We start from the raw sequence: 5,987 nt of genomic DNA, 5'->3' as shown, positions 1-5,987 counted from the left end.
AACTGAGAATTGTCCAAGGCCACACAGCTGTCAAAGAGAAGCAGCGTGGCCTTGTGCAACTGGCAGGGATCCGGGAGTCAGGGGACCCAATCCCACCTCTGCCGCTGGTCCGTTGGGTGACCTGGAGCAAGTCACTTAATTTCTCCGTGCTTCTGTCTCCCTATCTGTAAAACAGAGATTAAATCCTACGTCCTTCTCTTTAGATTGTGTGCCAATGTGGGACGGGGACTGTGTCCAACCTGATTAGCTTGTACCTACCCCAGCGCTTAGTACAGCGCATGGCACGCAGTAAACACTTGACAACTACCATAATGATAACAATAACAATAATTATTACTATTATTTAGAGGCACCTGGATCTGAGCAAGCAGAGAAGGTCCCGTCGATGACTCCAGCTGCACAGCCTTCGCCCGTGACAGTCCAGTGCTTGTCTTGTCTTACGCTGTCGAGTCGTCTCCGACGCCATGGACACATCTCTCGCCAGAACGCCCCACCTCCATCTGCAATAATTCTGGTAGTGTATCCATAGAGCTTTCTTGGTCAAAACCCGAAAGTGGTTTACCGTTGCCTTCTTCCGCGCGGTAAACTCGAGTCTCTGCCCTCGACTCTCTCCCGTGCCGCTGCTGCCCAGCACAGGGGGGTTGTGACTGGTAGCAGATTGCCTTCCACTCTCTAGCCACTTCCCAAGCTAGGAATGGAATGGATATGTCCCGGCTTGACTCTCACTCCCGCAGCCGAGACTGGTAGAGTACTGGAAACTCTCCAGTTGCGATCCTGAGAGGGTAGGCCGGTGCTAGCTGCAGTAAAATAAGTCTGTCCTGTCTTTCCCTGTCAGATATGACTGCAGCCACACTTTGCAGAAGTTTAGGGATAAAATGGACAGATCATTTTTCCACTAACAACTCTCCGTGACGCGCAATTTCATCCGAGCCCATTTTGACATTAATTGAGAAGAGCACTTGGCAGGGAGAGTTTCCCCAGATTATGCGGAATGCAAAGTGACTGAAGCTTCTATTCTTCTTGTTTACAGAGGTCAGTTTGGTTAAAAAAAAAAACCACAGAAAAACACAGAATGTCACAGTGATGGATGTTGCGGCACCCAAATGTTATAGATTGTTTTGTTGATCTAGGTAGTCGTTTGGTGGCGGGAGATGGCTTTATTTGTATGATGACATATTGCAGAGACAACTGAAGTCTGAGTAACTGCTTAAAACTGACAAACCTGATCCCAGCCTGGTATTTTCACAGCTGTAAGACTCTAAGAGTGTGCATTTCGGGCGCTGGGTTCATTTAGAAAACAAAGAGGGATTTGGTCTGGTTGAATGAAGTGTTCTCCTTCGGCTCAGAGCGTTGGATATTTTCAATATGATTTCTCTGTTCATGTGTGGTGAGACGAGCGCTTCGATCAACGTACGGATGGAGAGGAAAGGGGGGATTTTAGTGATGTCGTGAACTGACGGGATTTGCTGACACACTAAATATGTGGGTTGTATAAGAGATTAGTTGAGGATAATGCCAGAGACAAGGGAGGATGCGCCAGGTTGGACACGGCCCATGTCCCACATGGGGCTCACAGTCTGAATCCCCATTTTGCAGATGAGGTAACTGAGGCCCAGAGAAGCAAAGTGACTTTCCCAAGGTCACACGGCGGACAAGCGGCAGAGCCTGGATTAGAACCCAGTCTTTCTGACTCCCAGGCCCGTGCTCGATCCACTAGGCCACGCTACTTCTCGGGTTCAAACACGCCGACTCCAGACAGCTCAAGCCATGGGAACTGACCAGTGCTCTTCACGTCCGCTGACTCGTTGCTGCAGAAATCAATGACGGTGAACGAACCCAGAGGCTCTCATCTCTCCGGCGGGAGCCTACAGCTTAGACACAGTCCAAATGAAAATGACATCTGGGCTTCCTCCCCATCGCCCCTCCTCCCCCGATTTTACAAAGACGTACAAAATTAAGAGAATCTAACCTTTGCCCAGCTCCCACGGCAAGCCCCTTGATCTTGTTTTGTCTGAATGCCCTCCCGCGATTCTCTCTGTCGCCATAGAGCTCCTGGAGAAGGGGGATGAATTACTCTCAAAATGCCATTCAATTACTCTCATAACATGTTAATGTAGCCTCCTCCCTCTCCACTCCCTTCCTCCCTCCCGCTTCCATCGCATCGGAGCGTCTTTAACCTGCCACTGAACAGTGGGAAGGAACCAGTCCCGACTGTGGATTTGATATATGAGTTGAAAAGATCCCTGCTATCAATTTGCTGCTGTTCGGCTGCTGGGAATTAGCCCGAGAGATGAGAGGATTCAATCCGCTTTCAAAGAGCCAGTGGAGTTTTCAAGTGCGGGGGGACCCATTCACCAAAGAGGAGTCTCGCTTCGGAGCTGCGGAGTCATTCGTGAACCTGTGTCTTCAAATATGTTTCACACGGTCTGACTGTGTGGACATGGAGACGCCCTCCCGAGCTTGAAGGGAAGCAGCGTGGCCTAGCGGAAAGAGTGCTGGGCTGGGAATCAGAAGACCCGGGTTCTAATCCTGGCTCCGCCTCGACTTCTGACAAGGCAGTTCACTTCTCTGGGCCTCAGTTACCTCATCTATCCTTCTTCCACTGACTCGAGACTGTGAACCCCATGTAGGACAGGGGCTGACTCTAACCTGACTGTCTTGTATCTACCCCCGTGCTTAATTCAGAGTCTGGCACATAGTAAGTGCTTAACGAGTACCGTAACCTACCTCCCCCGGCCCACAAAAAAAATCTCTCGGCAACTATGGAGCATGTGTAGGCAAGGGAAAGTTGAAGTCCCTCAGTGCTTTGGGATAGCCTTATTACAACTCACAGAACGCCATGGGACCTAATTGACCATGCATGAAGCTTGCCCCAAATCCGATGTGTTTGCCTTGAGATGAAAAATGAGGACGACTTTGGGGTGAGGAAGAGGGCTGGCAGGAGGATCTTTGTAGGGACAGAGAAGGAGAGAAGGGACCCGGGGATGTGGTAGATAATGGCAGCCAGTATGTAAAGCGGGTGGTTACAAGCGGGTGCCGTGGACTTGAAGAGGAAGGGGGGATGATAGAGGGGGTTGTTTTGCATGAAAGGGACATTGGATGGGCAAGAAGCAGGCCCACTCCTCCTCCGTTTCACAGGGAGTCTTGGGGAGTGGGAGATGATGAGTGGGTGAATTTCGCTCCCACTGGGGATTTTAGGAAGGATTCCCAGGATACTGAGGACTCCCGGGTGATGTGTCACGAAGCTGGGATAGAAAAGCATTTGCAGAGTGGGGCTTTGTTCAAATACTCAGGATCAGGATAACAACAGCAACAACAATAATACTAATCATAGCCATAATCACAGTGGCGTTTTTGAAGTGCTTACTAAGTGCCATGCACTGTTCTAAGCATAAAGTAGATAGACAAAATAATCAGATTTGGGGATATGGGGTGAAACTGCCAAAATAGTCATTCTTCTGAATGATGTGGTGTCATTATCAACCTGCAGACGGATCTTCGAGACCTCACCAAGATCCACTCTCCCAGGGCATGTGATCCCATCAAGGAATTGTCATTCTCCCCAAGAACTCTCCTCATCCATCTTCCTCCTGTTGGGAAGGACCAAATTCAAATTATTCCCCCTGGAAGCCATGCCATTTCTTTTTTGAAATATCCTCATGACGCCCTTTGGCAGAACAGTTTTCATACAGTGCTTTGCACCCAGAAGGCTCAGTGAATATCATTTTAGAGTCTAACCTCAGTCCCTCCTGCTGCAGGTTCGGCCTATACTTTCTTTCCCCCTCTCACTAGGTAGTGAATAACTTTGCCCCATCCCTCAAATCCAGGATTAACTTCAGTTTGCTGGGGGCCGTGAAGTGGGAGTTCATGTGACACAGGACACGTCACAGTCGTGAACACACAGGAGCTTGTTGCGGGTGGGGAATGGGTCTGTTTATTTTTATAGTATACTCTCTCAAGAGCTCAGTACAGTGCTCTGCACACAGTAAGCACTCAATAAATACGACTGAATGAATGAATGGCAGTGGCGTGCCGGGTGACATGGACTAATCGTGTTAAATAGATTTTGTGGCCACGCTGAACCCCTAGCCTCCCTCAATCAATCCATCAATCAATCATATTCACTGAGCACTTCCTATGAGCAGAGCATTGTACCGATTTGTACATTCCAAGCGCTTAGTACAGTGCTCTGCACATAGTAAGCCCCCAGTAAATACTATGGAATGAATTGTACTAAGCACTTGGGAGAGTACGACACACAAGAGTTGGTAGAAATGTTTCCTGCCCACAGTGAGCTTACCGTCGAGGCGGGGAGACAGGCATTAACATAAATGAAGAAATTATGAGTAGGTACATAAGCGATGAGGGGCTGAGGGAGAGGAGAATAAAGAGAGAAAACCTTGGATGGCAGAGGCAACCATCTGCTCGTCTCAGGACACGGGGCTGTGGAGCTGTCTCTGGTGACGTCTTTCCCTGATTTTCCCTTTGGCCTTTCCCTCTGCCGTTCTCCCTTGCCCAACCCCATTCGGCTGGCATAAGTGACGGGAGCATGAGTCTCAGAGTCAGAAAGTCATGGGTTCTAATCCCAGCTCTGCCACTTGTCTCCTCTGTGACCTCGGGCAAGTCACTTCGCCTCCCTGTGCCTCAGTTACCTCATCCGTAAACTGGAGATTGAGACTGTGAGCCCAACGTGGGACAGGGACTGTGCCCAACCCGATTTGCTTGTAGCCACCCTGGTGCTGAGCACAGTGCCTGGCACATAGTAGGCACTTAACAAGTACCATAATCATTTTGGTTATTACTAGTTTCATCTCAGAGCACCCAGTGTGGTCTCAGACCTTCTTTATGGCTTATCTAACAATAATAATAATAATGTTGGTATTTGTTAAGCGCCTACTACGTGCCGAGCACTGTTCTGAGCGCTGGGGTAGACACGGGGGAATCAGGATGTCCCACGTGGGGCTCACAGTCTTAATCCCCATTTTACAGATGAGGTAACTGAAGCACAGAGAAGTGAAGTGACTCGCCCACAGTCACACAGCCGACAAGTGGCAGAGCTGGGATTCGAACTCATGACCTCTGACTCCAAAGCCCGCGCTCTTTCCACTGAGCCACGCTGTTTATCTGCCACCCACTGTTTTTTTATTCACACCCAGAAGGGACAGACAAAACCTGATCTTGGCTCTAAACTGTAAACTCGTTATGGACAGGGAATGTGTCTACGTAATCTGTTGAATTGCGCCCTTCTAAGTGCTTAGTACAGTGCTTTACACACAGCAAGTGCTCAATAAATACGAATGATTGATTGATGCCCCCTGATTTTCCATCGGAGAAGCAGCGTGGCTCAGTGGAAAGAGCACGGGCTTTGGAGTCGGGGCTCATGAGTTCGAATCCCAGCTCTGCCACTTGTCGGCTGTGTGACTGTGGGCGAGTCACTTCACTTCTCTGTGCCTCAGTTCCCTCCTCCGCAAAATGGGGATTAAGACTGTGAGCCCCACGTGGGACGACCCGATTCCCCTGTGTCTACCCCAGCGCTTAGAACAGTGCTCGGCACATAGTAAGCGCTTAACAAATACCAACATTATTATTATTATTGTTATCTTGGACCGGCGTAACACCTCTTCTGTCAGCCCAACCCTGGAAGAAGAGAAGCTCCAGTCCCCCCCGAAATGACTGGTTCCCCGCTGCTTCTGGGATCTGAGGAAGTGGAAGGCGAGAGGGATGGAGGGAGAGAAATGCTCCCCCACACTTAAATGAAGTCAAGGCTTTCAAAATGAATCTTTTGCTGCTGAGGAAGGAGAAGATCTATGCAGATAAAAATCAGTAAATTGGCTTTCACAAATATGCAGAGGGAGAGGGTGCTGTGGCGACTGCACATAGGCAGAGGCCATTTTGGTAAGCAGGGCGGTTACAGGCGCCATCTTGAATGTCCCAGGCAATGGCCATCTTGGAAGGCTTGAAGGCATTATGCCCTCAATGCCACACCT

At 49.5% G+C, this 5,987-nt stretch overlaps 1 non-coding gene across 1 annotated transcript; it reads right to left on the bottom strand.

Annotated features, from left to right (window-relative positions):
- Positions 1 to 646: 646 nt before the first annotated feature.
- LOC114815283 lies at positions 647 to 784 on the bottom strand. Its single transcript, XR_003763047.1, has one exon. It is a non-coding gene; the product is annotated as a small nucleolar RNA SNORA7 (small nucleolar RNA).
- Between the last annotated feature and the right edge of the window lie 5,203 nt (positions 785 to 5,987).

The sequence above is a fragment of the Ornithorhynchus anatinus genome, chromosome 11 (assembly GCF_004115215.2).
Source record: "Ornithorhynchus anatinus isolate Pmale09 chromosome 11, mOrnAna1.pri.v4, whole genome shotgun sequence".
Lineage (NCBI taxonomy): Eukaryota > Metazoa > Chordata > Mammalia > Monotremata > Ornithorhynchidae > Ornithorhynchus > Ornithorhynchus anatinus.
Note: the sequence above shows the minus strand (reverse complement) of the source record. Positions and strands in the feature narration are given on the sequence as shown.